Source organism: Molothrus ater, chromosome 1, assembly GCF_012460135.2.
Source record: "Molothrus ater isolate BHLD 08-10-18 breed brown headed cowbird chromosome 1, BPBGC_Mater_1.1, whole genome shotgun sequence".
NCBI lineage: Eukaryota > Metazoa > Chordata > Aves > Passeriformes > Icteridae > Molothrus > Molothrus ater.
The window spans coordinates 133,827,687-133,835,693 of record NC_050478.2 but is presented as its reverse complement, the minus strand read 5'-3'; positions in this window follow the sequence as shown (position 1 = coordinate 133,835,693).

The window sequence follows — 8,007 nt, the reverse complement described above, 5'->3', positions numbered from 1 at the left end:
CAGTGGGACCAATATAATGAAACTTTTGTAATCTGCCTACATCTTTTCTTGAAAATAAAAACCTGAACCTAACACATTTCCTTCCATAAAGTAGCAATAATGACCAGAAAAGAGAGAATTCATGAGGTTTATTATTACAAGGAGCAAGGACATGGCAGTGCTCTGGCCTCAACAAATGGAAGCAGAGTGAATCAAGCCTGGGATTATTCTTTGTATTTGGAAAAGACAATGGGGTGCCAGTGACGCAAGGACACTGGAAGGAGACAAAGGTGGAACTAGCATTTCCTTCATTTTTAGATAGAAGATGTCTGTGCCAGTGAGGCAACTTCTTATACGCCAAGCGTATTGAATTACCCTGTCCAGTGCAGAATTTCAGCTTCCAGCAAGCCTGCAGGAAAAGAAACCAAGTACTGAACCTGTTTCAACAAACCTCTGACTTGCATCTGATGTTGATTTGCTTCTTGCTGCTTACCATTTTCCAATGGCACATCACATCTTGTTCTTGTCCCTTTTCCTTGACCCAAAAGATTGTAGCTGAATGGGAACGAAGAACTTAGCATTGTTTGGGGCCACTTCAACCTTGTTCATCTGACTGTTCAGACTTTTAAACGAATAGGAACTGCAATGTTTACATTTTTAAATGTTCTCAGAATAAAATATTTTACATAGGTCATATGTGGCCAGGAGGATTCAAAAGAAGTCTCACATGAACTTTTGCTGCTTCTCCCCGTAACTGCACAATTGAATGCAGATACTTGGACACGTTGACCTCTCATTATGCTAACATCTACAAAATCAGGATTGGCTCCAGAGCAATTTATGAATCTTTGTGTGTTCTTTATAAAGGAATATATCAAGGTGAATGGGTTTCTAAGTTCTCTGCTGCACTTGATATTATCCTTCTGCACAGGCATAAAAGTAGCAGACATTTCCGTGCCAAAATAATCACTTACATAACTAACTGTACACCATATTTTTATGATTAATGAATAAGCAAACCAGCCACTGGACTCTGCTTATGCAAAACTAAATCGGAAACTGGTCATTTCAATTCAAGAAGCTATTAATTTCCATTGAAAGAGGAAGCACTGGAAAAGATTTAAAAATGTAGATATATACAGGATGTGATCCATAACTCAATGAAGTCCATGCAAATTTTCCCAGTGATTCTAGAGGGCTTTATGCAAGGACAAAATTCTTCTCATTTTCAGAAATTATATGTATGATAAGCATATATTGATTAATGAATTACTTTACTGAGAAGCCCAAGCCTTGTCGGTCATTTTTGCAAAAGCTACATAAGCCAGATCCATATCTGGCAGAAATCAGAAGACCTACACTGAAGCCAGCTGGGGATTTGACCCAGTATCCAAGTGATGATGATTTTCTTTGAAAACATTTGTTGTTCGAATGCTTTTCATTAATTTTTTTTTGTATGTGGCTTTTCTGAGACTTCTTAGCTCCAACTACCAGTCTTCTCTCCTCACTCTCAGGAAAGCACCTAATGATAATAGCCCAAGGATTTCTCAAGATGTGTGGAAATCAAAGATGCCAATTATAACATAGACTATCCCCCAAATAAATAACAGGGCAAGTAATTCTCAGTCAGAAAACACAAAAATTTAAGCATCATGTGAAGCATCATAAGCTTGATTTTGTTGAGCAGAGATCAAAAGAAATGCAAAATGTAAGAAATTTCAAATGAACATGTCCAACATGAATGACACAAGAGCTCCATGAGGGCCACAGAAGTTGTTTACTTGTCTATTCTCATCCTTCATCAGAAATTATAGCAAAGGTAGGGACTGTTTTTTCACCTATCTTTTAAAAGGCCACATTCTTGTGTGATCCTGAATTGTGGCTGGATTTGCCTTATGAATTTCTTCTTTCCTGTTAGAGCCTTAGTGATTATTAGCAGCCCAGTCATTCCTGAAAGCTGTGGAAGGAAATCCTGATCTTTGTCTGAAGTTGCCAGTTTTTCCATATGGAATCATAACAGTCAGAAGCTTTTTGAAGCAAGTGATTTCAGAGATTTTAATTATGACCTTTTCATGATACAGAGAAGGTCTCTCTTGCATTCTAACACTAAAATTGCACTCTAACATTAAAATACATATCTGAAAAATATTGTAACTGGAAGTCTTTCATAAGAGAAAAAATATGAAGATTATGTTAATTCTCAAAAAGGGAAAACCCTTTTACCTATACAGAGTATAGCATAGCATAGCATAATAAATACTGCTGTTGTCAGTCTTAATGGTGGCAGATGTACAGACCAGATGATAGATAAGCTTTATAAAGTGATCCTTGGAACCCAAACCTTGGAAGATATTTTTCTTTTAAATCTTTTATTTACATACTCAAATAAGATCCCCAAGCTTATGCCTGACACATAAGCCAGGCAGAGAAGCTGGAACAGTGTTGGTACCTGGTTTGGGCTGTGGCAGAATTGGTTGGGCTCTAGAATGCAGTTTGAGATGTGTGCAACTACCATCAAGTATGGCTGCCTGTGGTTGGGGGAATGTGTCTTTTCAGAATATTCTCAGAATAAACCACAGAATAGTTTATTGCTTACTTTTTCTTTATCTACATTTCAATCGGTATTTGTGTTCCTTAAAAGTGAAAAAGAAAATGCAGCGTTGAAATGCACTCTCTGTGTTAAGCTGCCCTTGGATTATACAGTCATTATGGTAAACCACTATTGGCACAGGAAATATATTATGTAAATAGTATAAAAGCCTTTGCTGGTTTCTGCAGACAGTATTAGATAGAGACAGAAATATACTTTTCATGCACAAGACAGAATTGTCCAAAATAATTTTGAGGATTTAAAATGTATTTTAATAGAAAGTGCAAATTGATGAGTCATTTGTGAATTCAGATTGCAGCATAATCCAAGCCTTGACCTTCTGACAGGTGAAGCTAGGGCCTAATTCATCCCTTTCTAATCCACTTTATATCTTTACCGTCTCATCTGTAGCTTACCAAGAAGAAGCATAATGACAAGGCAATGCTTAATAACAGGTTTGTTAGCATTAGAAGGCAAATAGTCTATGCAACCATGCTTTGTCATGTCTTCCCTCAGAGATCCTCAGAAATCCTTGTAAGGAATCTCTTGTAAGAACCTCAGAGACATCAGAACATTTCATTTTTCACTTTTTAGCTCCCTTCCCTCAAGAAATAAATGGATGCCAGCACAGACTTCACAGATGGCACTGACTTGACTGCAACCCAGCCATTCCCAAGAGATGGGAGCATGATAGCCTGTGGCTCTAGACATGGGGAAACAGCTTTTTTGTTTGAAGGAATACAACACCATGTTCATGTATGAAAGGTTGTACTGGGTTGTCAGAGTATCAGTACCACCAGAAATAGTCCCTGATGTGGATGGGATCTGTGTGATGATCTGTTCAGTGCTATAGACCAACAACAGCCAAGCAGAAAGCAAGTGCAATCATGCAGCATTCTTGCATTTAGCCTCCACTTTCCCAAGATAATGCCTTACTTTGTATTGTCTTGTACTTTACTGCTGAGTCCCTGGCTAATTATGCGATTCAAAAGAGCCTTAGGGATGGCCTAAGTCATACCAGTAGAAAGCAGTTTGGGATGACCTAACTCATGCCAGGAAAAGCAGCTCCTCTTGCCCACCTGCCACAATCCCATAATACCTTTACCCTGGTGGCCTGTGAGGTCTTGGGCAGGTGCTGCTACAGCCAAAGCTACTCCTGCCACAAGGAGACCTTCAGCTGTTGCCTTGAGTGTTCTCCACAGCTCAGACTGCCTGGGCATGGGCTGCAGGTCACTGGACACATAGCTATCTGTGAGAGCCTGATCCAGCGTTTACTAACATCAGTGTTTATCCTTAATTGAGTTTCAGTGGGATTTTTAGTGGCTTCTGTTGCTATAGGACAGACTTGATCTTTATTTTCTTTTTGTTGGGATTTTTCTCCTGTTCCACTGTTTGAATAATGTATATTTGCATGCAATCCCAAGCAAATTCAGCAGAGTTTAATTGTCTAGCAAGTACTTATCTGGGATGTTAGTGCTACTAATAGTGGTGGTAGTTACTAAAGCTTTCAGAGATCTGCCTTGCGAGACATTTTGCTAGAAGACAGCTGGAAATTTAGGATCCTAATTTAAAAGGTTTGCCTACCTCTTTGGATGATTTTAGAGTTCCTATAGAGTATTTAGGACATTTGCATTCTGGAGAACTCAGACTGTCTAGTTTACAGGGCAGTATCCATGCTTTGGCCAAGCATTAGCTCTGCAGTGGGAGGAGAGCTGGGTGTGTGTCAGTGGTCCCTGTTCCCAGAGTCCTCACTTCCTGAGCATTGACTTCTTTTTTTTTTTTTGCAAAGAAACTTGAGCTGACAGCTGAAAGGAAAAATAGTACACCCACAGGTCCTGCTGTCCTGGTGAGCGGGGGAGCAGGGCTGTGGGGAGCACTCCGGGGCACACCTGCCCTGCAGTCCAGGCACATCCACAGGACACTGTTCTGCTTGGAGGAAAAGCTGATTGTGTGACCAAAGGCATGGAACTTAGGGGTACATTAGATGTGATAGGATCCATGTTGAGTGGTTTGGTGGGTCAATGCCCTGGCTACAGAATGAGAGACAGATCTTCCTCTCTATTTCCTTTACATCATCTGAGCTGAACTCAATGCTCTTAAAGAAGAGCATGAATCATGAGAAACACAACCTGTGTCCCAGAGTAGTTATGTAGGATGGTTGCATACTGTTAATTTGTAACTAGGAAATGCAGTGTTCTTCATAAAGGTTGAATTAAAAACATAAACCATAGTCTTTTCTTGTTTGAATTCACAGCATAGGCCTATCCCATACAATCTGTGTGCTGCAAGGGTCTGCCCCAACGTAACAGTTGCTTGAAAAAGTACTAATTTTAGCAAAGTTACAGAATATGAAGTTGTTTAATAAGTAGCTTCAACCTTTTGTAAGTAATGGAAAAACTTGTGTTATCTCATTCCAAATTCTTTTATTACAGTTATAGGTCAACCCAAACAACTTCAAAGCCATAAAATTACATGGTGAGAGTCTCAAAGGGTAATATGGAAAAAACAATAAATAGAGCAAACAATATTATAAGGTGAACAGGTTCATCTTCCAACTGTGCTGAACTCAAAACTAGCTCAGCAAAAATAATGTAAGTGCCATTGTAATAAAAATTTCAGTTGCTGCATGCTGCTACACAGCATTGTGAGTTCTTGGTATGGACAAAACTATGTGTGATCAATTATTACTGTAACTAGAAGTCTATAGAAGCAGGCATGTAACTCTGTTTACTCTGTTTACTTTTACCACGCAAATACCATAACTATAATTCAGCTGTAAAGTCCATTTCTATGCACAGCTCTCACTGAAGATCAGAGCCTGGTAATCCTGTATGTCAAAGGGAGAATAACTCTTCTATATGCTGTTTGTCTCCCAAATTATATGAGCTGTTTTTACATAGATTTGTGCATTCTTCTATTTTTAACTTTTATTCTACATTTTATATTTCCACCATCTTATCTTCTTTCTTATCCACATACTAAAATATGTGTGTGATTTTTTTAAGAATATAGAATATTTCACTGTGCAAGCAGACTTTAGAGCACTGTTTTCCATCCCCCTGATCTATTAAAAAAATAGATTATAAAAAAAAGTTCTTTAGAAATTTAAATAATTTACTTTATAGATGAGTTCAAAATTAGAAAAAAGAAATTTAGTAAGGAATCCCTTTTTTAATTCTCTTAGGCATATTACTTTTGAAGGGAATTGACAGCTTCTTCTAAGTAGCTCCTGGAAATGATTGCAGCATCTGATAAGCACAGCGGCTTCTTGGAACCTTGTAAATGATACATTAAACAGCATTTATTTTATTTCAAAATTTGATCCATTCTACATGCCTGCACTCAAATTCAATATTAGAAGCTTTCCTTGCAACAATTCATAACATAACTACTTATCAAAATTGTCCAAGGTTTGCAGTAAAATTATGACTAGAAGGTTTGATATAAAAGCTGGACCCTTTTCTGAGCAAAGATCAGGGCCTCACCTCATGATTGTGGAAAGAAATGACATTTACAACAGCCAGAGAATGGAAAATGTTAGCAAGTTAAAGCAAACAGAAGTTAAACGTTAGGCTTTCACAACACAACAGTGCAGTGTGTCCAACCTGTTATCAGTTTACAGCTTTAGCCTCACAGTCCTCTTTCCAAACTCACTGAGTTCTTTGTTACTTTTTGATTGAGATCGACCTGGATTGCTCGGCCATTCCCACTGTCCCTCGTGCAGCTCTGCTGCTGTGGGAGACAGCAGAAGTGTAAGGGCTGTGCAGACCAACCTGCTGCATTATTCCTCATCACTGAATGGCAGTATTTAGTACCTTCATGGAAAGGTCTTGAGGAGCTTGCTTTCCCTTCTCAGTTAAGGACTAGCTGTGGCCAACAGCAGGGCTGCCAGTTTGACCAAGTGGAAGCAAAGTAAATCAAGAGAAGTTCATCCTGTATTTAAATAGCTCTGAACTAAGCAAAAACAGTGAAATTTTGCACTCAGTCATACAGGAAAAAAATGTAATTCATACTTCAATTGGTCTCTGTACTCTCAGGGCACAAACCTACTTGCCCAGGTGGTTTTGTCTTGGTCTCACCAATTGCAACACAAGACTGACCTCAGCTCCAGGTTTCTAGTCCCACGTCAGTTTGTATGAGAATCATAGAGACACTTCCAGACAGCCTCTTGTCTTCCACAGTCCCACCAGCAGGATTTTTACACAGGTTTTCTTTATATTCCACCATTAGCTCTTCACATGAGCAAGTAAGGCTCTTCACATGAATCCTACACATTCACGTGCTTGGGCTGACTCTCAGATGCCAGTTTGTCTGAGTTAACCTATCCCAGACTTGCTGGGAATGAGAATAATGGCCAGAGGTTTCCCACAACTTTTCAGCAACATCTCACTGGCTGTATCAATCACTCAGTTTCAAAATTACTATTTTGAAATATCTTTCCTTCTGCTTCTCAGCATATCCCTACTCCTCCCACTGCCTGGAGAAAGGTAAGGAAGTACTTTCCTCTGTGCCATGGAAAAGCATGGAAAAGGCAAAAGTGACAGATAAAAGCTGTACTCTCAAAATGAGTGTGAAACAGCCTGAAACAATGTATGAATCTGTGGCCAGAATAGACAGAGGAAAATATCCTAGAAAGCCACAAAAAATGAATAAACTAGCTGAGAAATAGTGGAACTTGTGAGCTTTAACATCAGCATTGCTGCAACCTGACAGAGCCTGAGTTAGATCTGAAGGAGGACCCAAGAAAGGATTATTATTCTCCCTCCACCTGTATGAGAGTGTGTCTCTATCCAGGCATACCAAAGAAGATGAACTGTTCTGATGCAGACAGCTCCAGTAACTTCTCTTGAAGTCATTCTAAAGGACAGACTAAAGGACAGACTAAGGGACAGACACACCAGAAAGTAAATATTTGTTCTGGCAGCAAGTTCCATTCAAGTCCAGCATTTAGATAATGGAGCATATGCTTGACTGACCAAAATCTTGCACTGTGGGTACCTCACATACTTTAGAGCAGGCTTATTCTGATTTGCCAAACTTTATTGTTCCCTTCATTTCATGAATATCCTATATGCCTTTTGGGGTGGCACTTTTGCTCTTCTCTGTGATATTCTCTAGTGTACAGATAAGTGGAGGAATTAGGAGTGTTTCACATGGCTGCTCTTCAGATTCTGAAACACATAGAGCCTTTATCTTTGAGAAAAGTTTGCCAATTTCAGTGAGCCTTTCCAGTGCTGTTTCTAAAGACTTAGAACAATCTCTTTCACCATACATTTTCCATTGACAAGCCAAGTTCCTAGAGTAGGATCAATCTTTCATCTTTATAGTTAATGTTTCTAGTAGCCTGAAGATGTATTTTTAAATACTGCAAGCTGCATTTTCCCTGGATGCCAGGACAGGACTTTTTTTAGTTCACAATGCACATGTGTGTGTCTGGT